Below are 26192 nucleotides of genomic sequence, written 5' to 3'. Positions count from 1 at the left end.
CTGGTACCAAACCCCTGTGTCCCACGTCAACTTGTCGTTGCCAAGGCTTGTTGGCTGTCTCCCCCTGAGATCTTTGGGCCCAAAGAAGCTCCTACTGCAAGCATCTCCTGGGGCCAAGATCCTCGCCTGCATCGCATCCTCTGCACGTGGGCCTGCAACTGTTGGTGAGCTGCTTGAGGTCCTCTTGCTACTCCTGTGACTTTGGCCCGTGGGTCCTCTCGAGGGTCCTCTTTGGCACCAGTGGGCTCCCCTGTTTGCTTGGGGCCTGCTCCGGCTCACTTGTGCTTGGTGAGTGCCTTGGACCTGCTGGTCCCGACACTGCATCTTTTTTGTCTACTTCGTTGCTTGCCGCTGCCAAGGTTTGTTGGTGCCCCTGCCAGTCACTGACCCCTAGGTGCTCGACATTTGACGCGGGACAGCTCATATCCGATGCCTGTTTCCTCACAGCTTCGCCTGGCTCGCACAGCTGCAACTTAAAATGCACAGTCAACCTCTCCTGCAATCCCGACATCAGTGGGCATTTGTCTTCCGAGCCTCCTGGTCAGTCCTGAGTGGCATAGACTATGTCCCCTCTGCTTGCAGGTACCTCTCAACATGAATTTATCTTTGGGCTCCACCGGACTCCTTCGCCTTTTTCTCCAGTGGAATCTTTGTTGAAGTCCTCCATTGTGGTCTACAATGGTTTCCGACGTCACTTGACACCTACACACCGGTGTCCCTGGTGTAGGTATCCTGATTCCTGGGGTATCCACGGGTGGAGTGACTCTCCAATCTTCCATCTTCCATGGGGTGTCTTCAGGATCCAATCATGAACTGATGTTGCTCTTTGATGTCTCCTATTTTTATCCGTACAGTAATTTGGTTGATACACTGTTGATTTGTAATGCCTATGACTTGGAATTCTTTTCCGTAGAGGGGTAGGTTAGGGATCTCAGCTTTTCTAACCGTTGAACAAGTGGCTCCTGTGTTTATTAGGAAAGATACTGGATGTCCGTTAACCTCACCGTCCACAAATGGTCCGCTATAATCCACTTCCTGGACTGCACCAAGTATGCACTCTTCCTCAGGCACCATTATTGGTCCTGGTTGAAATTAATGGAAGTTTTCAACATAATGGGAACTGGACCTCCTTATGACACCATTGGATTTTGGGGTACTTTTTGACTTGGTTGGAGATAGGGAATACCTCCCTGCATTTGTGTTGGGTTGAAGGAATTTGGCAAAAAACATAGATTTAGGGTCTTTCAGTGCATCCATAGGGGGTATTGGACGAAGCTCTCCCTGGTCTGCTGGACTCATGCCTTGATGTTTTGTCTCAATCTGTCTGGATTGCAATGGCACTCCCACTTCCAATGCCCAACCTTGTTACAAATGTGACATGGGGTAACTTTCTTTAGGGCACTTATTGTGGTTCCTGCCATTTAACCTCGACCTCTCGCCATTCCTGGGACATTCCCACTGTAGTTCAGATTGACTCCTTGCATTGCCCCTCCAAAACTGGCGTCAAACTCGGGTCCTTTGAATGAAACTTTAAGTCCCTCAGCCTCTCGAATATGTGCCAACTGAGTTTGGGCTCTCATGTACTTTTCCATAAGCCCCTTTAGATTTGATTCCAGCATGTCACTGCAATATTTCGCATATTGTAAGAGCTCGTAAACAGGTTTGCTCTGCCAACAAAGGTGATTGCAAATCTCTGGTTGCAGTCCATGTACAAAGGACACAAGAAACCCTCCCTTGTTATGTCCTAGTATGCCATTAATCTCGCTGTGTTCCCTATCCACCTGCATCTTAAGCATCTTAAGCTTGCACCAACTCTTTTGGCTTTTGAGACGTTCTGAAAATCTTGGGCCAAATCATCTCCTTATGGGGAACCTTCATTGTTAGGTGTTTTATGGCCTCATTGTATTTGGTTTTAACAATGGGCAAAGGAGCATTTGTCCCTGCAACTCAAGGTGGTTTCTATGCTGGCCAATAAAATGCTCTTTTGCACTTCGCCCACAGGTCCTTGGGACAGGCACCACAAATTAAAACATCTAAGTGTTCCCACAAAACTTGGAGATGTTCACATCTGTTCCATCTGGTTGTACCACTTGTCAGGATTTTCTCTAAGTTTTGGACTAGTGTTATGAAATTAAAGAAGTTTGATCGCCACCATGGGGAGTGTACATAGGCTCCTCCCTGCACTTCCCGCAAGGGATACTCCTTTACCACTCCTCCTTCATCTCATTCTTTATCTTCCCTTGAACCCTCTCTCTTCTTCTTCACCTTGACCTTCTCTTTCTTGGACACAACTTACTAAACTTTTCAGTATCATTCCGTTCACTAACTTTTTCAACCAATTTCCTTACATGTGTTCCCTAGCCCCACAACTTTAACATTCTGAGCTCCTTCTCACTCATTGGATTCCTAGCATTCTTTCCCAACTTTTTTTGCTGGGTTATATCAATCAATCAATCTTTTTTATTCGGTTTCAAATTTTAAAACCAATAAAGCATGAATAAAAGTACACTAAAAACAGTCCTTTCAGTAGCATACTAAAATACAAAGGCATGAATAAGGCAAACACAGAAACGGTTAACCACATTTGGCTTACATGCAGTACCACAATGATGAGGAGGTATTCGGGTGGCACAATATATCGCCACTCTAAATTTTCAAAGTGGTCTGACTTAAGAGCCAAACTTTGCAAAGTGCATTGTGCCAGGAAAAATATATGTGACGCAAACGTATTAATTGCAGCTCGACCTAAGCCTAATAGCAGATTTAAAAAAATGTAATACATAAAAAACAGTGCTACCCGTAAGCATTTGTAAAAAGATAAATGCGGGTCGTACTTGACTAAAGTTTGCTTTTTTCAGAACCGGGATTAAAAAGGACTTCCTGGGAGTATCTTAAAAACTACAGAACATTATAAAATGGACCATGTTGTGTGGAGATTTTCCATCGCAACCACAGGACAGTAATGTGTGACCCTTACTCTGTCCCCTGAGGTGGGGAAGAAGGAGATAAAAAAGATAAATCCTGAACCTAGTTAACAAGAATCTGTTGTATGAATTTATAAAACTCAGTAAGTACGGTTCCTCCTTCTGGGTTGTTCTTAACAGAATGAAATGGCAAACACTGGGTTTCAAGAGCTTCTTCTCTTCCCTGGCCACAACCTGCTGTGCGAAGAAACCCGCCTTGATGGTGTTTAGATCCGTCTTGTTAACCCAGTCTGGGTAAGTAAAAAGATCTCCTCTACCCATACTCGTTATTCTTTCTTCAATGTATTTAAGCCATGGCATAAGAGACGCATGGTTAGGGCCAGGCAGTCTTTTAAAATCACTTTGTTTAACGAGGTCCCCTTGCCTGCCCAAATTTTTAACCATAGGGCCACTGGGCGAAATGCTATTAGGTCAATGATATAGGTCGTGCTAAGATGGTCATGTACAGTGAAGGAGGGAGTACCCTGAGGGACGATTAAAAGTTGTCTCAAAAACTTATTTTCTACAATTTGGAGATCATCTGAGTTAGTATACCCCCAGATTTCGCTGCTGTAGAGTGCCTTGGAGATGCTCTTGCCCATATAAAGCTTTAGTAGGGCCCCTACCGGTCTTTTCCCCAATCTTGAGGCGAAGTTAAATATGGCTGCGATGTCCCGGGCCAAATCAGTTTTCTTGCGGGTAAGTTGGGGCCCCCATTTCATTTTGACTTTGGGATCGAGGTCGACCCTACCTTAAAGGTGTAAGATCTGCTAGTACAGGCCCCAACTTGCATAATATTGGACTTAGAATTTTTAACTTTCAAGTCCTGCTCACCCATGAATTGGACAAACAAATGTATAAGGGTTTGCAGGCCTGTTCAGTCCTGGCCATTAAAACTGCGTCATCTGCGTACAGCAGAACTGGGAGACCTTGCCGTCCCACCTGGGGGAAATCCACCCTGGTCTACAGTAGGGTCTTCTCCAGGTTATTGATGTAGATGTTAAATAAAAAGGGGCCTAAATTGTACCTCACCCTGTATGGGGAAGGTGCGTGAGACCTTCAGATCACCTGAATATCGCACAGGATCATTAGTATCCCTTTGTAGATCTTGTAAGAAGAGAACTATGGGGCATATCAACAACAACCGGCGATAATTATCGCTGAGCGCACTTAGCGCTCGGATAATTATCGCCGGCTAGCGCCGATATTTATCGCTGAGATAGCGTGCTATTAGCAATGCTTATCTCATCGGCGATAAAAATCCTAGCGCTAACTGGCTAACGTGAGATTATCGCTGGAAACCCAGCGATAATCTCACGTTAGCTAGTTGATAAGGACTCAGAGACTTAGCCATGATATCCACCTTCCATAGGATATCATGGCTAAGTCAGTCCTGAAGCAGGTGTTAGGAAAGTAGCGATAACAGGTGTTATCGTGACTTTTCCTGACGCTATGCTTCATAGCGTGGGGCTTGATGATAGGAGAAATGTCGCTTAGCGACATTTCTCCTATCATGTCAGGTCAGGAACGCCCACTTTGCATCTCATTAGAGATGCAAAGCTGGGCGTTAGAAATCCCCACGATAAAGCAAGGTTTCACGCGTTAGCGTGACCTTGCTAATATAACGATAAAATTATCGCCGCTTTTCGGCCGACAATGGCCGCTAAAGCGGCGATAATGTTTTATCGCCTCGTTGTAAATATGCCCCTATGTCTCTATTTACCCCCAGAGAGAACAGAGTCCGCCACAACTTACATCTGTTCATGCAATCCATAAAGGCCAGGAAGATTGTACCGGGCGCTCAACTTTATTTTTGTTTAGGCGTTGATCTAACGTTGAATGGCCAGAACGGAAGCCATGTTGTGCGTCCGACAAGATGTTATTCTCTCGGCCCCGTGTGGACAGCCTGTCTAACAGAATCCTTCCAACAACTTTAACCACTGAGTCCAATAGGAAGATCGGCCTGTAACAATGTCTGCTGTCTATTCCCGTTTTTGAACACGGGAACAATAGTGGAGGTAGCCCATGAGGCCGGGGGGGTGGACCTAACGACCGCATTTATAACAGGGGTGAGCACTGACACCCAGAAATCTATATGAGCCATATACACTTCAGGCGATATCCACCGGTTACTGGGAGTAGGCCAACTGCCATGCAATTATCCACCACTTCAGTGGGAGGGACCACTTTGGAAGCCATTGATTCACTACAGTGTGAGTGTCAACCGCACCAGGGACCATATTTCATCCCTTTAAATATCAAGCATGGCTCCAATAACATCCTGGTCCCTCACACTGACCCTAAGCCACTGGCAGACAGCTTGGGGGGGAAGAAGGGTCAAAGTAGTCCCTGTATTGATATTCAGAGGACCCAGGATGTGGAACTCCTCACACCCTTAGACCCCCCATTGCCCTATGCCCCAGTTTTGCGTAGTCAACACACTCCAAGCAGAAACAATGTACCTGCCTCAGCTTCATACCATCAGCTGAAGATAATATCTTGGAATGTGGCAGGGCTAAGCAGCAAACTGTCAATCCCCCACTGGAACAAACTGATTGAGGGTTTTGATATTTGCATCTTCCAGGAGACCTAGAGTTTGGTTCAATTGTATAAATCAGGCTACACTTGTTTCTATTCGCCAGCAATCACTATGGGGAGAAGGCGCCCATCAGGGTGAATATTGCTCTGGGCTGTCAAACTACCCTACAACCAAGTTCGAGCCCTGATATTTTGAGGCTTACCATCAGGGGACCCAAGGTGTGTGTAGTCTTGATTTATTCAATGTCTACATAAGGGGGACCAAAGGGGGCAGACCTTCAACCATTGTCACAACTCTGGAAGAAATCTTAGCTAGTTGTTCGCCCCACTCTAGAGTCTTGGTTGCAGGAGATTTCGACTGCACTTTTGAGCCCCTGGACACAGAGGACATGCTGGGGGTTGAGAATGACGACAGGAAATGGGATGTCTCCCCAGTAAACGTACCCCCGTTAAAAGATCGACACAGCTAGCAATCCAACTTAATGCACTTACTACAGAGTTTGGTTTGACGGCAACTAACGGTAAAACTCCATCAGATAGCCGGGGGGCAAACACCTACAATAGAGTTAGTTGTCTGTCACGCTTGTCTACATCTTACTAGATGTAAGGCTCTGGGGAGATATGATAGACATGTTTGTGGGCACTACCATTGACTGAATCTTACCATGACAAGAGCACCCGAACGCTAACATCTGCTAGAGAGGTTGTTCCTTTAAACTGTAAAAGATTTTTTAAATGGCATAAGGTCTCATTGCAAGAATCAAAAATAGCTGGCATTCAGCAAGTCCTGACTCTGAACACATTAGAGCCTCAGGCTGCAGCTACCGATCCAGGGGGGCTGGCAGACGTTCCCACTATCCACTCACACACAATGGAACAACTGAGTGCATATTTCCTAGCACCCGGTAAGAGTAGCAAGCCGAGTGAACCTCTTAAAGGGTCACGCTCGTGATATACGAAAGACTGTAGGCATAAAAGACAGCTCTTAGCTATAGCAATTAGAAACAAGAAGTGCCCCCTGATCAAGACTGCTAGGAAGGACGATAGAGCAGCTTTGCACCAAGCAAAGATTAAGAGGGATGAATCGCACTAGCAGGAATTTAAGGATGCTAGTCTAGCTAAGGACACTAATCTATTTTGGACCCTAGTCACCCAGAAAAAGACCCAGCTGATGCTCCAACCCTGGTGGGTGACAAGGTACCAACTATCCTGTTTGCTGATGATACCCTTCTGGTGTCTAAGACCCCAGCAGGGTTACAAAGACTGCTGAATAGATTCCAATCTTTCTGTGACTCTCGGTGGCTGGTCGTCAACACCTCAAAAACCAAGTTCATGACATTTAACCCCCACAAATCATTTATAAACAACCTTATGCTGGAGGGAACTCATCTGGAGAGAGTCAGCACCTTTGACTACCTTGGTATCCGACTCTCAGATAAAATGTCATTGAGGCCCCATTTAGCTAAGATGCTCATGAGCCATAAACGTGTGGTTGGGGTACTAGGTAAAGAACATCGTTTCTCACAAAGCAGGCCAGTTGCCCCAGTCCTCACAGTTTATGACGCTAAAGCAGTTAGCTCAGCCCTTTATGGAGCCGAGTTATGGCGGTTTGATAATGTGGATGACATCTGTAGATCTGAGCATAAGTTTCTGAGGGATTTGATGATGCTTCCCCGTAATGTCCCCTTAACACCCTTAAGGCTTGACATGGGCAGGCGGTCGTTCAGAGATATTGCTAAGTTGCGCCAACTGCTTTTTTGGGCCCGTATAAGGCGGACCCTTGAACTTTCCAAATATGCCAAAGCACTAACTGAGGTGATGAGCTTAGACGTTAGCCACAGAATCAGCTGGATATCAAGCATCAGGAAAACATTGATACCTCTGGGTTTTAAAGAATCCTGGGATAGACAAAATACCCCCAGCAAAGTGGAGCTCAAACAATCGTACTGGGAATGGTGAGAAATCCAGGAACTCAGCAAGCTAAATGTGGACAGACTAACGGAAGAATTCTATTGCCACAGGCAGAGCAAAGACCTTGAGCCATATCTAGATATAATTCAGGTACCAAGAGACAGGATGCTGTATATTCAGTTTAGGTTTAGTACCCTTCCTGTTCACGCATTAACCACAAAATGGCACCCTCCCAAACAGACAACAGAAGATTGCCCTTGCTGCAGCGCGCCGCTGCAGTGAGTTGCCCATGTTATGTTTGTTTGTCCGGCGTATAAAGCAGCAAGGTCTAACTGGCTAAAACCAATCTGCTGACAACTGGGCACACCGGACCACCGGGTTTCTCTGCGCATTCTGAAGTCTGATGCTAGAGCCCTCTTTGCTTGTGGTGTGGCTAAGTTCCTTAGCCACGCCTGGATAGTTAGGCAAAAAGCCTTGCGTGGGTGGTTTAACATGATATCTTAGGAGCTGTGGAGAAATCAATCTAGCTCAAGATGACTGCCCAATCCACTATTAAAGCTTCACCTTATGCATTGGCACTTTATACTAGCTCACCTGCCACCTCGAAAGAGGGCCCAAACTTGCCCATTTATTGGGTACGCACGGCAGGCTCCATACTCCGCTTTTTTTGTGATGTCCTTATTAGGTGGAACAGTTATGATTGTACCTTTTAACTGCTAGTAACATAATTATCTATGGTTTTACTAATGCATTTTTAATATCTTTTATTGTGTAGTCTCTGATACCCGTTTTATCTTATGCGGTGCAACTGTGCACTTTTACGTTCTGGCCGTGCTTATTTTCCGGTTTATCTCTGTATCGCTTATTATTTTGTACTTTTGTAACTAGTTTTTAAAATGCTTTTTGATGCTTTTATGATACCAGTTATCGAAATAAAGCAAAATGAATGAATGAATATGAGCCATATAGAGTTTGGGGGGATTCCATCCAGGCCAGGAGCCTTATTACGGGTCATACCACTTATTGACTGCATCACTTTGCCCTCAGAAACTATCAAGGCAGATTTTCCATTACCTATCCGAGGAGGGGTACACTTAACAGAGGGATCCCCAAACATACCCTCGAAATGGTTGACCCAGTCATTCTGTGTAATGTAGACATCCAATGCGTTGGCTATATCCCCCCCCAAAAAACAGGCTATTGACATTACTCCAGAATTTGGTGCTGCACTTGATATTGGTAACTTCCAAGAGATTGCTCCAGGCATCATCCTTCAGGGCTTCCTTACGGGTATGAAGGGGCACTTTGTACTGCTTTCTAAATATTCTAATTAAGGTATTATTTCTAGGGGTGGCATGCAGTGCATTTTTAAGCTTCCTGGCTACTGAAGAACAGCCTGAGTTGAACCACTTAGGTGCCTTCGCATGTTTATTTCTGGACAATGGGACCGACATTTGCTCAACGATGGTATGGGAGATAGATTCAAAGGCTTTAACAATTATCTCATCTGCCTGTGACTGAGCAGCCAGGCAAATCTGGATCTCATTGTGGCATTTCTTGAAGGGACGCAAAAAAGAATCTGGAATGATTTGTGCCCATTTAAGACTTTTTCCCCCATCTGTTGTCAGCAGTGCAGCACCACTCCCAATCCCCTTCTCCATGCTCGGTAGGGGCCAACTGGCTTAAAGACATAGCGGGTTGTAGTCGCTAAAAATACTTGCTTTGAAACTAAAATCAGCTATCTAATAAAAAAGAGGGGTGGAAACAAAGATATAATCAATAAAGCTATCACCGCCTTGCCCTTTAAAAATAGGAACGATAACCCTCTGTTCTGGGCCCAATTTGCCCATAGCTGATTGGAGGTCAAACTCACATGCTAGGGAGTTCAAAGTGTCCCCCTGACCACTATGTTCAAGGTGTGCTGAAGAATAACGAGGACAATAAGCACTCCCCATGCCTTGCAATCTTTGGTCTCATCATGGATGATTATTAAAATCTCCCACCAGAAAGATGTTGGAGGTATGGCGGGAAGAGCTATTAAAGTTAGTCAAGAACGTGCCCAGATGCGTTATATTACATGCATCGGGGAGAGACGAGGTAGGATTATAGAAGTTCAAGAGCAATAAACTGCTAGACCCTAAAGAAATTAACAAGGCCTGCAGGCAAGGGATATTTGTGCTCAGTTCAACAATGTCACCTTTTAACCGTAGTGAAAAGTAAATGGTGAGACCCCCCCCCCCCCCCCCCCCCCCTTGGCCCTGCTCGCCCTCGAAGGAATTGTGGGCACTGAGAAGGACTTATAACCCTTCCAGGGGAGGGGAATTATCAATAACCCAAGTCTCTTGTAAGCAATTGAAATCAAACGTTCTAACAAACCAGCACCACTCTGTTCCTGTGATCTTGCTAGCCAAGCCAGCTATATTCCAGGATATAAGATTACATGAGCCAGGGTCCCTAAATTGAAATCCATGATCGCTATAGTCCATCTGGTACAGAGGGGCTGATGACGGTGATAGGGCTATGGAGATCGTAGTTACAGGATCTTAAAGTCAATCACAGTTATGAAGATGCCCAAGCGGTCCATAGGAATTAAAGACTTGCACCGGTACAGTGGCCTGGAACCACTCCTGTGGGGCTGTACAAGAAGATGTTGTAGTGCGCCACGGTGTTGGTGTTAAAACCAGGGGTGGGGGTCTATAGAAGAAGCAGAGGGGGAGGGCCATGATGGAAAAAACATGGCCCATTGAGGGACTGTCACTGGCCGAGTGAAGGATTCTCTGTGCCTGATGCAGCTGGTTAAAATTAATTATTACACAGTCTCAGCTACAGCTCTTTTTTGACCCTCCTATCCAAGCCACCCTCCGTGCCATAATTATGTGCTTCTCCACTCTAAAACCCAGACGTGTTTAAGTTCAACCAGAGCAAGACTTTATTTTTTAGCTGGTAAAAGTCTTCAGTGGAACCAGGCTTTAGCACACGTACGTTGCCCAGGACCACAGCATACAAAGTTGCTTCTGGTGGTAAATGAATAATATTTTGGCCCTGGGCGTGCGCGCCGGAATCCATGAATGCGAGGGAGGTGACCCCACCTACTCAAAACTCTCTTCTAGGGGGTAAGTTGCTACTTTGGCAACGCTTTATCCCAACAACCTCTGTAGAGACCGCCCCCGCATGGGATGCTTCTTTTAATGGCAAGGGCGGTATATGCCGTAACAGGGGGAGGGCAGGAGTAATAATGGTCTCCTGCAGATGAGGGTGGATGAAATGTACCCCGTAATGTACTGGGGCTATAGTAGTATGATCTGGGCCCTTATGCCTCCCATTGGCCGCAGTAACCATGTGGTCAATGGGGGCTACAATGCTGGCCCTCTTGATGTGCTGAAACCAATAGGAGAAATCCCTTTCAATAGCTGTCAGACGTTGCTTAATTGGGTCCAGTTTGGAGTCTAGCCCTCAAGAAGGGAAACCACACAGGCGTCCAGCATAGTTGCTATCTAATCTTTCGTGGGTGGTGCTGCTCCTCAGCTAGTAGAAGTAAAACTGCCCGCTCTAGACCGTTTAGCCTCAGACCCCATCAGAGTGCAGGTGTGCTTGATCCCAGGACCCAGCCCCCTGCTAGACACTCCCTCTCCAAAATTCTGGCGAAAAACAGAGGGATTAATGGTGGACGTACCATGCGCTGTCGAAATCGCTAGTGCAGAGGGAGTCCTACACGCCACCCCTCCCCACTGCTTTTAGATTCACTGCCCCAAGTATGCTCCAGGCTCAGACTGGAGAAGGGTACCAAAGGTATAAGGGGATAGATTCACTCCACCACATCAAGGGTACACGGTGCGAGGGCCTGTCCGGTTTCCAAGCTGGGGATGCAAGGATCCAGACAATTAGCAGGGCATTGCAACAGCCTGCGGGTCGCCAACTCAATCTCCTTATCGAAAACCCCTGCAGCTCTCTGGAAAAAGCAGTCCAAGGTGGTAATTGTCTGTGCCGCATGAACGACTGCTGCTGTCTTGTGTTTCCCCATGGGGCCAAGCTGGGTAAACGGAGCCCTTTAAAAGAGGCAGTGGACACTGCGGTACAGGTAGGCAAAGGTAGAATCCTTATAACACAGTAACACACTGGTCAGACATTCCCCCAAACAGGAGACTTATTACAAAAGGTAGAGAGTTTAGCATATACATGCAAACTGACTAGGTGTTTAGGAGCCACGAGTACACCTATACCCAAAATAGAAGAGTTACATCTTGAGTAGCCATAATATCACCTCTCAGTTAGATGACTGCACGATGTTGAGGGAGGTCGTGAAGCTCTTCGTGGCATAAAACCAAGAGAGGGGGCCCAGACTCCCCAGGCGCTGATGGGTGCAGAACGGGCTCGCTCTTGGACCGTACTATGCCCGGTCACGGCCCGCGCACGTTCCGCACCGCAGGAGTTCGCCGCTGACCTTAGGTGCTCAATATTTAGCGAACAATGGTTCAGATGTGGCCTAAAAAGGTCCAGGGATACGAGGGGTGACCCAGAGAGGGGCCCTGTTTTCTTTTTTTTTAAAGGATTAAATCAATTCAGTAGGGAGCAAAGGATGAGTCTGTAGATGGTCATGGAGGTCACAGGGGTGACGAATATTTATTTCCACAAAATCAATTATAGAGGGCTCACATACATAGAAAGCGTGGTGTGAAATAGTGACGGTGAATTTTAAAAAGACATCGCATTGACAACAAAACAGTTGAATTCCGTAAGCGATTTATGCAATTTTTTAACGGAATTCATGTTGTGGAGTGGTCGACGGCGTTCCGAACCCAATTATTGGGGTTCATCTTCAGGACAAAGTGAGTAAGTCGTGTGTGAATAATTAATTAATCTGAGGTTCTTTTGAAGAAGAAATCCAGTGCGCAATCGGGGATATCATCAAGACTATTTTGGAGCTCTGGGTGATTAGTCGTAGTAAACTTAATCCTGATAAAATTGAGGCAGCTGGGCAGTGCGCGAGACCGCCTTGGTGATTTTAACAATTTAGTCACGGGGGCAACAGGGCAGTGAATGGGTGTGGAAATATGGGTGTGGAAATATGGATTTTTCTGGTCAGTTATGTCCCCTATCTTGGACCCCAACGGTTCTATGTGCATGTTACAAGTACATGTATGTTCCCTCCAGTTCCAGTTATGAAGACGCAAATACATGTGCGTCCACCGTTAACATGTCCTCTGTCAGATCCGCCATGAATAGGCCGGATATTCCATTCCTAAGTATGAAAGGCCACCGGCTTTATATGGTTCACTTATGCCATTTTACAGTCCAGGCAAGTAGGCCCTGATTCTGTCATCAAACTCTTCTTGCCTTCTGCCTCTGAAAGCTCCAGTCTGAGCCTACATCTGTGACCATGAACTTTGTCTCATTCTCTGCGCGGCTCACGAAGCCTGACATCAGCCTGCTGCCTGCCAAAAACTGTATTTCACCTTCGAAGTTATCTGCTCCGATCCCTGCCCAATGCATTCCTGTCTAGTAGTTTAAGTAAACATTCTGCCAGCTACCGAGCAAAGGCCCGGTTTCTCTGTCTTCATGCAAGTAATTCATAGCCCTATTACTATGGAAGATTCCGCCCTCGCATCTAGTATAGACACTTAGACGCTTGTACACGCACTAACAGTCAGTATAGTCAGTATAGAATAAGATTCTACTCGAAGAGACCTCTCTTTTGGATAACTTAGTTCTTTAAACATAGGATGTTAGATATTATTTGGGATTAGGTTGACTTGACCCTCCAGACTTCTGTCGCCACATGTAGAGCTAAATGTCAAGTCCCCTTCACCCCCTAGTTGCACGTCAATTACACGTCATGCTGCTGCGCGCGCATATCTGCCAAGTATTTCTGCTGACATTGCGAAATTCTTTCATGTAACCACCCTCTTATGACATCACATCTGATGACGTTCTTTAAATCACTCCCAGTTACGCCTATTTTTGCTACGTACGAATATATTATCACCACTATCAATTGTTACGCCTCTTGTATTTGCCTCACTGTAATGCCTATTGTATAAAAGTAATTGATTGTTAATAATGTATGTACTTCACTTCCTGAACCTTCGTGGTGATGGAACCTGGAGCAACCGATTATAATCGACCACTGGAATAAAGCCCATTCCGAACCTCTAATACCACGGATTCTGCCTCTTATTTACTGAGCTATTTTATTATGTTTCTGTATCAAATTAAGTCCCGGTAATTAAATTATTTACCACATGAATGGCGCCCGAACAGGGACACTTTCTCATCTCACGCGCCGGCGGTGCGTTGCAGGCCCGGTCTCCTGCCACAGCTGGACGGACAACAACGCGTACCAGCAGGATTTCCTGTATCTCCCTCCGGTCAAGCGGGGGCGACTGAGGCTGCGATCAACACCCAGACGAGGCGGTGAGAAGTGCGAAGTATCCCGACCAGAGCCTAGCTGAGAGAGCAAGATCCGAGGTATACAGAGGCCCACCAGTTTTCCGAAGTCCCAAGTCGAGTCCAGTGTCCGAAGTGTTCGAGTCGAGTCCAGTCCGGTTCAAGTTCAGTTCAGTTTCCGAGGCCTTCCGTTCCGAGCTACCCGGTGAGTACCATTACTGGGGAGGCGTTCTGGCGTGCACATAAGTTGTGCCGGTCCAGACGGGTTTGGGTACACAAATCCGGTCTGCACTGTTTCAGCAGTGTATCTGTACTGTTTAGCAGTATATCTAGTATATCAAGTATATAAATTCAGAATAATTCAGTTCAAGTCGAGTATTATGTTTAGTGATTAAGTTTTTCTTAGATCGTCATCATCATCGTTGCTCATTTAAATGTTAAATGTTAAATGTTTTAATAACGTTCTGCATATTGTGGTGTGAATGACTGTTCATTATTGTGTTTAATGTATTAAGTTTGTTCAAAATCAAGTATCAGATCAGTTTTCAATATGCCGCTCTTTTCGAAATTAAGACAGATCACAACAAGAAAAGGGGTACTCGAAGAAGCCGTTCCTATTCCTCCTAGGGACACTCCAGGGCACTTCATGTATCATAAACATGGCTTAGACGCTATATTATTTCTTGATTTATGGGTAGACTACACTAAGGAATTACCAGAAAGTCAGAGGTGGCCCGCGGCTGGGACCTGGGATGCAGAGTGCATCGTGAAAGTAGAGGAAGAATTATGGAAAAAGAAAGCTAGACAATCACAGAAAGACGCCATTGAATTATGGCGTAAAGAATCGTATAGACGTACAGAAAAAGCACGTAGACAGGAAGAGAAGAGTAAAGAGAATTCAAATGAAGTCCGAGAAAATCTATTAATTGAAGAAGGTGCACGAGTGAAATCAGAACAAGTAGACAGACAAAGAAATGCCCTTATGAATGGTATGTATCCCCTTCTGGCTGAAGGATTACCTAAGGCTACTCCAGGGATACCAAAAGACTTGCCAACCCCATTATTTCCAATAAAGGTACATCCTAAGGGGCATCCTAGAACCGCAGAAGATGTTTTTCTTTCCTCATATTTAGATGACGCAGCTCCCGAGTATGCTAACCCCGCCCCACATAGACCGCCTGCCAGGGAGGTTCAACGCCAAGATCCAGTACCCGTATCCCTACAGCAACAAGTTCTGACACAAGTTCCGGCAAGCACATCTGTTTCTGCATCTGTTCCTACAGCTACTTCTATAGCTGTATCCACACCTATAGTTGCTGTATCACGTTCAACGAATCCTTTCACACCCGATACCCCAGACGGGGCTACCGGAGGTGCTACCAATATCTTTTCTACGCCACCTAGAATAAATAAACTTACTTTTCAAGAGTCAGCACATTCACGTACCCCCAAACTCATAAATGCCCGTACGCTTAAGGAACTTCTTATAGATTGTAGATATGACCCTGTGCCCGGAAAAGAGGACGAAATGACCCTAGCATCATTACGTATCAGACGAGCCGCGGTGTATTTAGGGAAGTTACCAGGAATGACTGCGCATCTAGATAATATATACCATTTTGTCCAAACAGGGCGAGATTCTGAATATATTAACAGAGCTATGGAATACCAGAAAGTGGAAATACAGGGGGAACTGTTACGTTTCCTCATAAATTGTGTGATCAGAAATCAAGACCGACCGGGGGTAGACCCGGAAGCAATGCAGATTCTTACCAGATGGAGCCAGAATATATCAGAAGGGAGACATGATAAGCAAAACTGTATAATAGCCATGTGCCGAAAGGTCCGTAAAGAAATAGAACGCCTACACGAAGAAAGATTAGCGGTAGACCAGTTCGAACAAAGCGAGGAAGAAGCATCAGGACTGCCCACAGGACAGTCAGAAACTATAGCCTATGTAGGTAGAGGAAGATCTTGTAATAGTACTAGATGTCTTACTGATCCGATACGTCCGATATGTCTAGAAAATAAGAGGAATTTTCAAACACCAATAATAAATATAAGGTCTAACGAGCATTCATTCCAAGCCGCTGACAAATTACTGCGAGAACGAAGGGGTTATCATTTTCTCGATTCTATGGATGAACAAGAATTAGCCAGGTCAGCTGTCCATTGGGTTGACAGTCCCGGAATGTATGGTGATAATACAGTAGCACACACATTTTTGAATCTCACCCCAGATGAACAGCGTTTAGCTGGGATTTATATGATTCAACAACTTCTTATACTATATAAAAGCCAACATTCAGATCCTGGTCCCTTACCTGATATATTGACTGAATTACTCACGAATAAATGGAGAGGTTCAGGTACTAAGCTAATTAAAGAAATACTAGAATCAAGAAAGCAGTACATTCTGTTTGTATGTCCAGGACATGTCTCACTGCCCATTAAGGAAAGAACCACGTATTACATGGACAGACAGAATCCCTTACGAGAAGTACACCCAATAAAAGGCGAGGACAATGAGTTTAAACGTGTATTTGTATATACACCCATATCGAAAATAGAATTGTTAGAAATGAAGAAAGTGGTACCCAGTCATGACAAAGACCCAGCGGGTTTCCACCGAGAAATTAAAGACATGTTACTCATGGGAGAGTATACCTATCCCGACATTATGACAATATTAAAGGTATTAATGCCTGCTGGCATTTATGAAAAACTCAAGGAAAAAGAGTGGGAGGTGGGAGACCAAAAGATAGATTGGACAGCATTAGAAAATGAAGAAAAGGCCCGAGGTCCAGGTTCGGGGCTTGGGGACAAAACTAAAGCACTACCAGGTTTACTAGTACAGGTACTGCCACGTTTATTAACCACGAAAAAGGAAGACTGGGGTGCAATTTCAGCCTGTAAACAAAAGCAAGATGAAGACACTAGTGATTTCTATGCACGATTTGAAAAATGTTTCGGTATAAATAGTGGCATAAAAGCAAGTAGCGAATCATACCCACATCTGTTTGTGACAAAATTAGTTGAAAATTCCTTGCCCCAAGTGAAGAATAGAGTATTAAAATTCGAGAGTACCTGGCAAGGTAACACTCCATCACAAATGTTACAAATGTTACAGTATCATCACAATAGAATTAGAGAGGAACAAGATCATGAACAAAGACGCATGAAAGACACGAAAATGAAAATGCTAGTCTCCCAGACAGTTCCAGCTGAAGGACATAAAAAGGGTACGACACATTCTGGCGATTTAGCAGGACCTGTAAAAGGGACATGCAACTATTGTAAACAACTAGGTCATCATGTACACGATTGTCCAGTCCTGAAGCGTAATATCGCCACGGGTATTACAAAAGAAAGACCACGGCCACTTAGACAGGATCAGAATGAACAAGGAGCCTTGCAGCATGCACAGTCCATGCCAGCTCCACAACAGACTATACAGTTTGTGCCAGCTGCACCAGCGCTGCCTGTTGCTGCCACGCAAACCACGACACGACAACTGTACCAGACCGCACAGTATGACTATCCTGATTATCAACGATATGCATGAACCAGCCTAGAGAGGGAAGTTGACTTACCCCTTATCGAGATCCCTGTAGATCAAGAAGGACCTTATGTACATAGTAAATTATTAGGCCAAGACAGAAAATTTTTACTCGATACAGGGGCAAGTCGAACAACTATAAAACGTAGTGAAGTTCCAGGGGCACCCCTCTCAGGCTCACAGAATATTTCCCTTGGTTTTTCAGGAAAACCTATTGTTAATGAAGTGTCACAACCTCTTCCACTTACGATAGGACCTTTGACCCGAACTACAGATTTATTGCTTACTAAATCATGTCCAGAAAACCTGTTAGGAATAAAGACATTGAAAGCTCTAGGAGCTATAATATGTTGTTCTCCGGAAGGAGTAAGATTGTTTTTACGTGATTTTAAAGGTCATTATGTGTCTAGAGACATGGATCCCCGATTGCAGACTTTACCTACACATCTATGGGCACAAGGCCCTACTGATGTTGGTTGCATGAATATTACACCATATCGAGTTACACTAAAGGCAGGAGTGGTACTACCACGAATGCGACAATACAAGTTACCACCAGATGCTGTAGTGGCTTTACTACAAATCATTGACGAGCTCATTGCCCAAGGAGTGGTTGTAGAAACAGACTCCAATGTATGTAATTCACCGATAATTCCGATTCTCAAACGAACAGATCCGAAGGCCCCGCCAGTATATCGATTGGTTATTGATCTGCGCGAATTAAACAAGTGTATTGTGCCACAATTCCCTGTGGTCCTCGATATCTCATCATTACTGACAGCTATTGATTCCGAAGCAACATTCTTTACTGTAATTGATCTCAAAAATGCCTTTTTCAGCGTCCCAATAGATCCGGAAAGCCAATATTTGTTCGGATTTAGTTTAAATGGACGTAGCTTCAAATTCTCACGCGCACCTCAAGGATTTACAGAAAGCCCCAGCATCTATAGCCAAGCACTGAAACGAGAACTCGACAGTATCCACATGCCAGTTAACACTGCCTTGCTTCAATATGTCGATGATCTGCTGATCACCGCTAGAAGCGAACCCGAATGTGAGAAAGCATCACTGACAGTTTTACAATTTCTAGCCGAAAAGGGGCACAAGGTGTCCCCTTCTAAGCTGCAATTCTGTGTCCAGCGAGTTGTTTATCTTGGACACTCGCTGTCCAAGGAGGGAAGGCAGCTTACACCCGACCGCATTCAGTTAATAGCTAACATGCCAATACCCAAGACACAAAAGGAGGTACGGGCTTTCATAGGCCTCACTTCATATTGTAGGCAGTGGATCCCTCAGTATGCATTTCTAGCAAAACCACTCATTCAGTTGACAACACAGGAGGCAGCCACATCGACTGTTCTCCCTTGGACTCAGGAACATACACAAGCTTTTGAAAGCTTAAAGAAAGCTTTATGTCAAGCACCTGTTTTAGCAACACCATGTTACAGTAAACAGTTTACACTCTTTATTACAGAACGCGAAGGTACTGCCTTGTCAGTACTCACACAGGAACAAGCAGGAGCACACAAACCATGTGCTTATTTTTCTAGTACATTAGATCCCGTAGCTCAGGCTCTGCCTGCGTGCCTGAAATCAGTGGCAGCGACAGCTTTAGCAATCAGACAAAGCGATGCCATAGTGTTAGGACATCCATTGACAGTACAAGTACCACATGCAGTGGAGGTTCTTGTGAATCGAACGCAAACACAACATTTGACTATAGCAAGACTTACAGGGTATGAACTAACACTGTTTCAGCCACATATAGAAATCAGACGTTGTAACACATTGAATCCTGCCACACTTTTACCTGTAAATGGAACAGACCCACTAGCCCATGACTGTATTGAAGTTATTACAATCACGACGAAACCCAGACAAGATTTAACCGATGTCCCATTATCAGACCCAGACCTGACGTTGTATGTAGATGGTTCATGTATGAGAAAAGGTACAGGAGAACTAGTGGCCGCTTACGCAGTCACAACAGACACTGAAATCATTGAAACAAATTGCATAAATACCTTGTCCGCTCAAGCAGCAGAGCTCGTCGCTCTGACACAAGCCTGTATTCAAGCCACAAATAAAAAAGTCAACATATACACTGATTCACGTTATGCATTCGGAGTCGTACATGACTTCGGCGTGCTGTGGCGAGAGAGAGGTTATTTAACTTCTCACGGTGCCTACATTCAGCACGGACCCCTCATTCATGCTTTATTAGATGCAATACATCTACCCACTGCAATATCAATTCTGAAATGTAAAGCTCATACGAAAGTTACTGATATCATTTCTCAAGGCAATGATTTAGCTGATAGAACAGCTAAACAGACTGCTCAAACTCAAACATCCGACATGACAAAGACAATAGTCCCGACGCCAACACATTGTATGACGGTTAAAGATCCTACTCTTGACGTAATTGACATACAGACACATGCTACACCAGACGAAATAAAGAAATGGACTGAATTAGGAGGGATCCAAACCGATCAAGGATGGATGATGAAGGAAAAGTCTGTGTGGTTCCTTCCTGATTCAATGGTCCAAGTTATAATTAACACTGTACATAGTCCAGCACATCTAGGAGAAAAAGCTATGCTAGATAGCATTCAACACATTTGGTTTAATAAACATTTACGAGCTGCAGCCAAACAAAAAGTTCGTACCTGTATGATCTGTTGCCAGTTCAACCCAGGAAAAAGCGTTCCCGTAGAACAGGGTGGATTTCATCCTCCTGATCATCCTTTTGAAGTCCTCCAGATGGATTATATCCAGATGGAACGATGTAGAGGATTCAAATATGTTCTCGTAGTTGTGTGTGCTCTTTCCCGTTGGACGGAGGCATACCCGGTTTCAGATTACACTGCCCCGACTACTGCCAAACAGTTGGTTCGAGAATTCTTCCCACGATACGGTTTACCACGTGTTGTTCACTCAGATAACGGCCAGCCGTTCTCATCCGAATTAATGAAACACGTTTCACTTTTGTTAGGCTATCAGTGGAAATTCCACTGTGTCCGACACCCCGAAGCAGCAGGTCTCGTAGAAAGACATAATCAGACTCTGAAAATAAGATTATCCAAAATATGCAGAGAGAAAGGTGTCGACTGGGTAGTAGCATTACCAGTTGCACTCTTTTACACAAGAATGGTAGCACACTCTCGAACAGGGCTATCCCCGTATGAAGTGATCTTCGGCAGACCACCAAATATGTGGGGGACGCCTATACCACGCAAAATAACTGATATTGACTGTAACATGCTGACAGATTACTTGGCTTCCTTGATGTCTGCACTACAATCTTGTCGTTCACAGGTAGCTGCAGCTTTTCCTGACAACACTGAGGGGAAACCCCATGACGTGGTTCCGGGAGACTTGGTCCTCGTGAGGAACTTTGATCGAAAGACTCAGCTGGAACCTAGGTGGAGGTCACCTCAGCTGGTGTTGCTCACCACAAAAACAGCCGTGAAGATCGAAGGCAGAAAAGGATGGATTCATTCAAGTCATATCAAGAAATTTCATGGACTAAAATCAGATGTGAATACCACACCTTGTGTGTCTTCACCCATTGACTCAAAACTTCCTTTTGTGAAAAAAAGTGATTCCGAACATTATAAATTAAAGCTCAGGCCCAATCAGTCGAGCAATTTGATTGTTTAAGTCCTCTCCAAGGTGAAGCGGTTGAATTGTCTCTGACATGTATCCCTTGGACCTGAATAGAGAAAGCACCCGAAAAATGTTGAAACGACAGGCGTACTGTAAATCACTGCATAGTCATTGCATAGTGACGTTATTAATTTTGTTTTTCTCAAGTCTTTTAATAATTACTGCAAGTATATTGTTGCACATATATTATCCTATTTCTAGACATGTTTACAATGTTACTGCTGAACATTCTTTTAGTGAATTACCTCCGCTTGAGTTGTCTTATAGATTTGCACTGCGCAATAACACGTTTATTAGTATGTTGCATCATTCCCATCAGGTTAGCAATGCTACAAATTGTTGGATATGTGGCCGACTCCCTCCCTATCAGAATTATAAAGGAATTCTACCTCTCTTTCCATACCCGTTCACACACAACGGCTCCTGTGGAGCATGGTTTAGTTTAATTAATTCTCTAGATTCGAATTCTGCAGTTTATCAAGATAACTGGGTATGGGGAAATTTGAACTTAGTTTTGCTTAAAGTCTGCCACCCTAACAAGGAGGGACTTCCCCAGAGAACAGGAACTGATCTAGAAAATGAAGTGTATGGATTAGGTAATTTTACGCTCAATCTTATGATCCTAAATGTCGAATCAGAAGCTACTTCAATTTTGCCCGCTATGTCAATATTTCCAGTAAAAGGTGAATTATGTATAAGAAAGAATGGTTCCATACACATGGGCCATAGTAAATGCACCATTGTAGTAGAATTTAGTGATCAAGGCAAGTCTACATTTAGAGCTTCCCGCCATTCCTATTTCATATGTGGTCAGACGGCATATGTACGTTTACCTCTAGATTGGGATGGTACTTGCTATATTGGATTCCTTTTGCCACCTGTTTTTCTAGCTCCTGCTGATTATCACAGAAATATTCATTTAGTATATAATAGAGTAAGGAGAGATCTCCCGATAGTCGATTACACTGAAACAGCATGGGAAAAATACACAGATTTCAATAAAGGTCTCTTTCCCTATATAGGTACCGTTACTAATAGTAAGCTGATACGTAGATTAACTAGAACCCTTGAAGCAGTAGTGAACGAAACTATTTCCGCCTTAGGCAATTTAACAGAAGAGCAGTCTGCTATGCGGATTGTTGTGCTTCAAAATCGTCTTGTCCTTGACGTCATCCTGGCCGATAGGGGCGGAGCTTGTAGGGTCATCGGATCAAGCTGTTGCATTTTCATACCAGAAAATTCGCCATCTGTATATAAAGCCATAACTCGTCTTCATAAGATTGTAAGCCAGATACACCAGAATCCAGGCACCTGGACTTGGTCCGGTTGGTTTTGGAGTGTATTATCTACCTTTGGATGGAAGGTCCTATCTTTCCTAGGTATTGGCCTTCTCATACTATTCAGTTGCTGTCTATGTCTACAATGTGGACCAGCGATTTGTGGTCTGTGTGCCACATCGTGCATTCCACATCAAGATTTTCATTCAAGATCCCGGAAGAAGAAAGAAGAACAAATGATGCTATATGAACAGATCAACGGATTAATGAAGATTGATATCTCTTGACGGGCAAGTAGGGGACAAGGAGGGAATGTGGAAATATGGATTTTTCTGGTCAGTTATGTCCCCTATCTTGGACCCCAACGGTTCTATGTGCATGTTACAAGTACATGTATGTTCCCTCCAGTTCCAGTTATGAAGACGCAAATACATGTGCGTCCACCGTTAACATGTCCTCTGTCAGATCCGCCATGAATAGGCCGGATATTCCATTCCTAAGTATGAAAGGCCACCGGCTTTATATGGTTCACTTATGCCATTTTACAGTCCAGGCAAGTAGGCCCTGATTCTGTCATCAAACTCTTCTTGCCTTCTGCCTCTGAAAGCTCCAGTCTGAGCCTACATCTGTGACCATGAACTTTGTCTCATTCTCTGCGCGGCTCACGAAGCCTGACATCAGCCTGCTGCCTGCCAAAAACTGTATTTCACCTTCGAAGTTATCTGCTCCGATCCCTGCCCAATGCATTCCTGTCTAGTAGTTTAAGTAAACATTCTGCCAGCTACCGAGCAAAGGCCCGGTTTCTCTGTCTTCATGCAAGTAATTCATAGCCCTATTACTATGGAAGATTCCGCCCTCGCATCTAGTATAGACACTTAGACGCTTGTACACGCACTAACAGTCAGTATAGTCAGTATAGAATAAGATTCTACTCGAAGAGACCTCTCTTTTGGATAACTTAGTTCTTTAAACATAGGATGTTAGATATGATTTGGGATTAGGTTGACTTGACCCTCCAGACTTCTGTCGCCACATGTAGAGCTAAATGTCAAGTCCCCTTCACCCCCTAGTTGCACGTCAATTACACGTCATGCTGCTGCGCGCGCATATCTGCCAAGTATTTCTGCTGACATTGCGAAATTCTTTCATGTAACCACCCTCTTATGACATCACATCTGATGACGTTCTTTAAATCACTCCCAGTTACGCCTATTTTTGCTACGTACGAATATATTATCACCACTATCAATTGTTACGCCTCTTGTATTTGCCTCACTGTAATGCCTATTGTATAAAAGTAATTGATTGTTAATAATGTATGTACTTCACTTCCTGAACCTTCGTGGTGATGGAACCTGGAGCAACCGATTATAATCGACCACTGGAATAAAGCCCATTCCGAACCTCTAATACCACGGATTCTGCCTCTTATTTACTGAGCTATTTTATTATGTTTCTGTATCAAATTAAGTCCCGGTAATTAAATTATTTACCACACCTGAAGCCGAGCAGTTGACGACGTCCTGCTGCTGCTGGAGCTGGCCGTTGAGTGCCAAAGGTGCTCTGCACCAGAACTGACGTTGCAGCGGCCTCTCCTGCGGTCAAATGCTGAATGGGAGTGGTAGTCTCCCCTGCTACAATGCCAGAGAACCGAAGAGCAAGTTCCCACGCCGCGGGAGTCCGCCGCTGACCTTAGGCGCTGCCGAAGAGCAATATCCCGCTATATCAATTCCACATTCATCCACCACCTTTTCCATCCTCTCGTGCTCCTCTCTCTCCACTTTCGCTGCTTCCTTGGTCATGTAAAACAACTCATTCTCCCAGTTGTGTCCTAAATAATCCATCCCCACATTTCCCTTAACAATTTCCTCAAATTGTATTTCAGCTGGCGAGGTTGATTCATTGTGGATTTTGCCCTACAATTGTGGAGTTACCTGATAAGTCTGTACAGGTTGTTTGATTTCCTGTCCTACACTAACTGAGTTCCCTTCTTGTAGGGTTACTAATGGCATCCCTCCAGGCCTCAGTGCTGAATCCTCAGGTATACTTGGGATGAATTGACTCAGGATGGTACTAACATCTGCCTCAGCAGGGGAAGTGGTTCCAGCACAGACAAAGGCAGGGAGCTTACTACTAGAGGTGCGGGGGTCTGAGGAAAGGACGGAATGGCAGTGTTTCTGTATAATTTGGGGGTGCACAGACTGCTGAGGAGTGTTCTGCAACCATTCCTGTCTCAGTCGTTACCAGAGCAGTAGCTTTCGATGCAGCAGCTGCCGCATTATATGGGTGTGGTCTTGTGCAAAGAAGCTCATCTATGAAGGTGTCCTTCTCCTCAATTCCAGTTTCTGTCTCCCTCTGTGGTTTCGTCTTTTACTTCTCTTCACTTTCTATCATGGGATAGGCTCCAACAGTCTAAATGACTTCCTCTCTCCACTTTCTCTTGCTCTCCTCGTCCGGGGGGCTTCTCCTTAAATGAGCCCTACTGCTGATTTTTTATTCAAATTTCTTTCTTTTCTTTTCACTTGCTTTTTGCTCCCATATGTTTAAGACTTCAAACTGGGTAGATTCAGCCTGTGGCTTTAAATGGTACATTCTTCTCTTCAAACTCTCTATTTGAGGGATGTGGAAAGTTCCACTCAATGGGAATTGAAGTTTCCCATCTTTGGATGTATATATGTGCCATTGGCTAAGCCACATGCACATGTGTAACCCTTACTTTGCCACCATTTCCCTAGCTGGAGGACCTTTGGGAGGAGTCTTCCCTTCCTTATTTATGTCCTTCTGTTTCTTTGACAAGGGTTTCCCAATGTTGGCAAGGTCTCAGTCACTCCCTGTTTAATCTCTCACTTTTTTTGCACCTACAAGCTTGCAATCCATCCAACAATACCGGTGTGTCTCTGACAAAGGTCACTCTATCACTCTATGACTACGTGTCAGCCAGCTAATCCCTGACGCAGCACCTTAATGATGCAATGCTCCAATGCCACCAGACCGCTTCTGTACTGTACCCAGTTCCGTGGGGCGGTGAGGCAGGGCGGGGGAGGGGCAGGGTGGAGGGTAGTAAACACCGGAACATGGATGAACGGAGGTAAGTAAACAATTAAATAAATAAAACGAATTTCGTTGCGCGCGCTGCATCGCAAAATGCGATGCAGCACAAAATGCGATGCAGCGCAAGCAACTAAAATCGTTTTATTTATTTAATTGTTTACTTACCTCCGTTCATCCATATTCCGTGTTTACTAACCCCCACCGTGCCCCTCCCCCACCCCGCCTCACCGCTCCATGGAACTCCCTCCACGGGTCGCTACTCTTTATGATGCGTTTAATATGCAGGATGAAAAGCATGCAAACCTTAAGCCACAGGGTGAGGGAGGTATACGGATGCAGAAAATAGACACTCTGGTCCCATGTTGCTTAGCACCCATTCATCTAATGGTCTTGGACATTGCACTACGCTTGGGGATAGCATCACTGCCGGGATGCCTTCTGCATCTTCACACACACACCCCTCATGTGCTATGCAGAGAGTGCTGTGCTCTTCCCCTGATATTGCGAAATCCTATTTAGGCGCCGATTCCGATGTCGGACGGACCCGAGTCAGGCGCCGTAACCGACCAACCTGCTGTCGTCGATTATGGCCCTGCTAGTACGAAGCGACCAAACAGTGTTTGGTCGCACTCGTATACAACACAATGCAAGCATGCATTCTGAGCGGAATGCATGCTTGCATCGTGAAAAGCTTGGGTGCAGTTCATCCCTTCACCCTGTGGGCGGCACCACCGGGTGCAGGGATCCACAGAGGGGCACCATAGGTGCCCCCAGGCCACCATACGCCAGCCTCGCACCCTACTGGGGGCCCCCAAAGACAGTTTCCGACTGCCTTTT

The sequence above is a fragment of the Triturus cristatus genome, chromosome 4_2 (assembly GCF_964204655.1).
Source record: "Triturus cristatus chromosome 4_2, aTriCri1.1, whole genome shotgun sequence".
NCBI lineage: Eukaryota > Metazoa > Chordata > Amphibia > Caudata > Salamandridae > Triturus > Triturus cristatus.
This window is presented reverse-complemented; position numbering follows the sequence as displayed.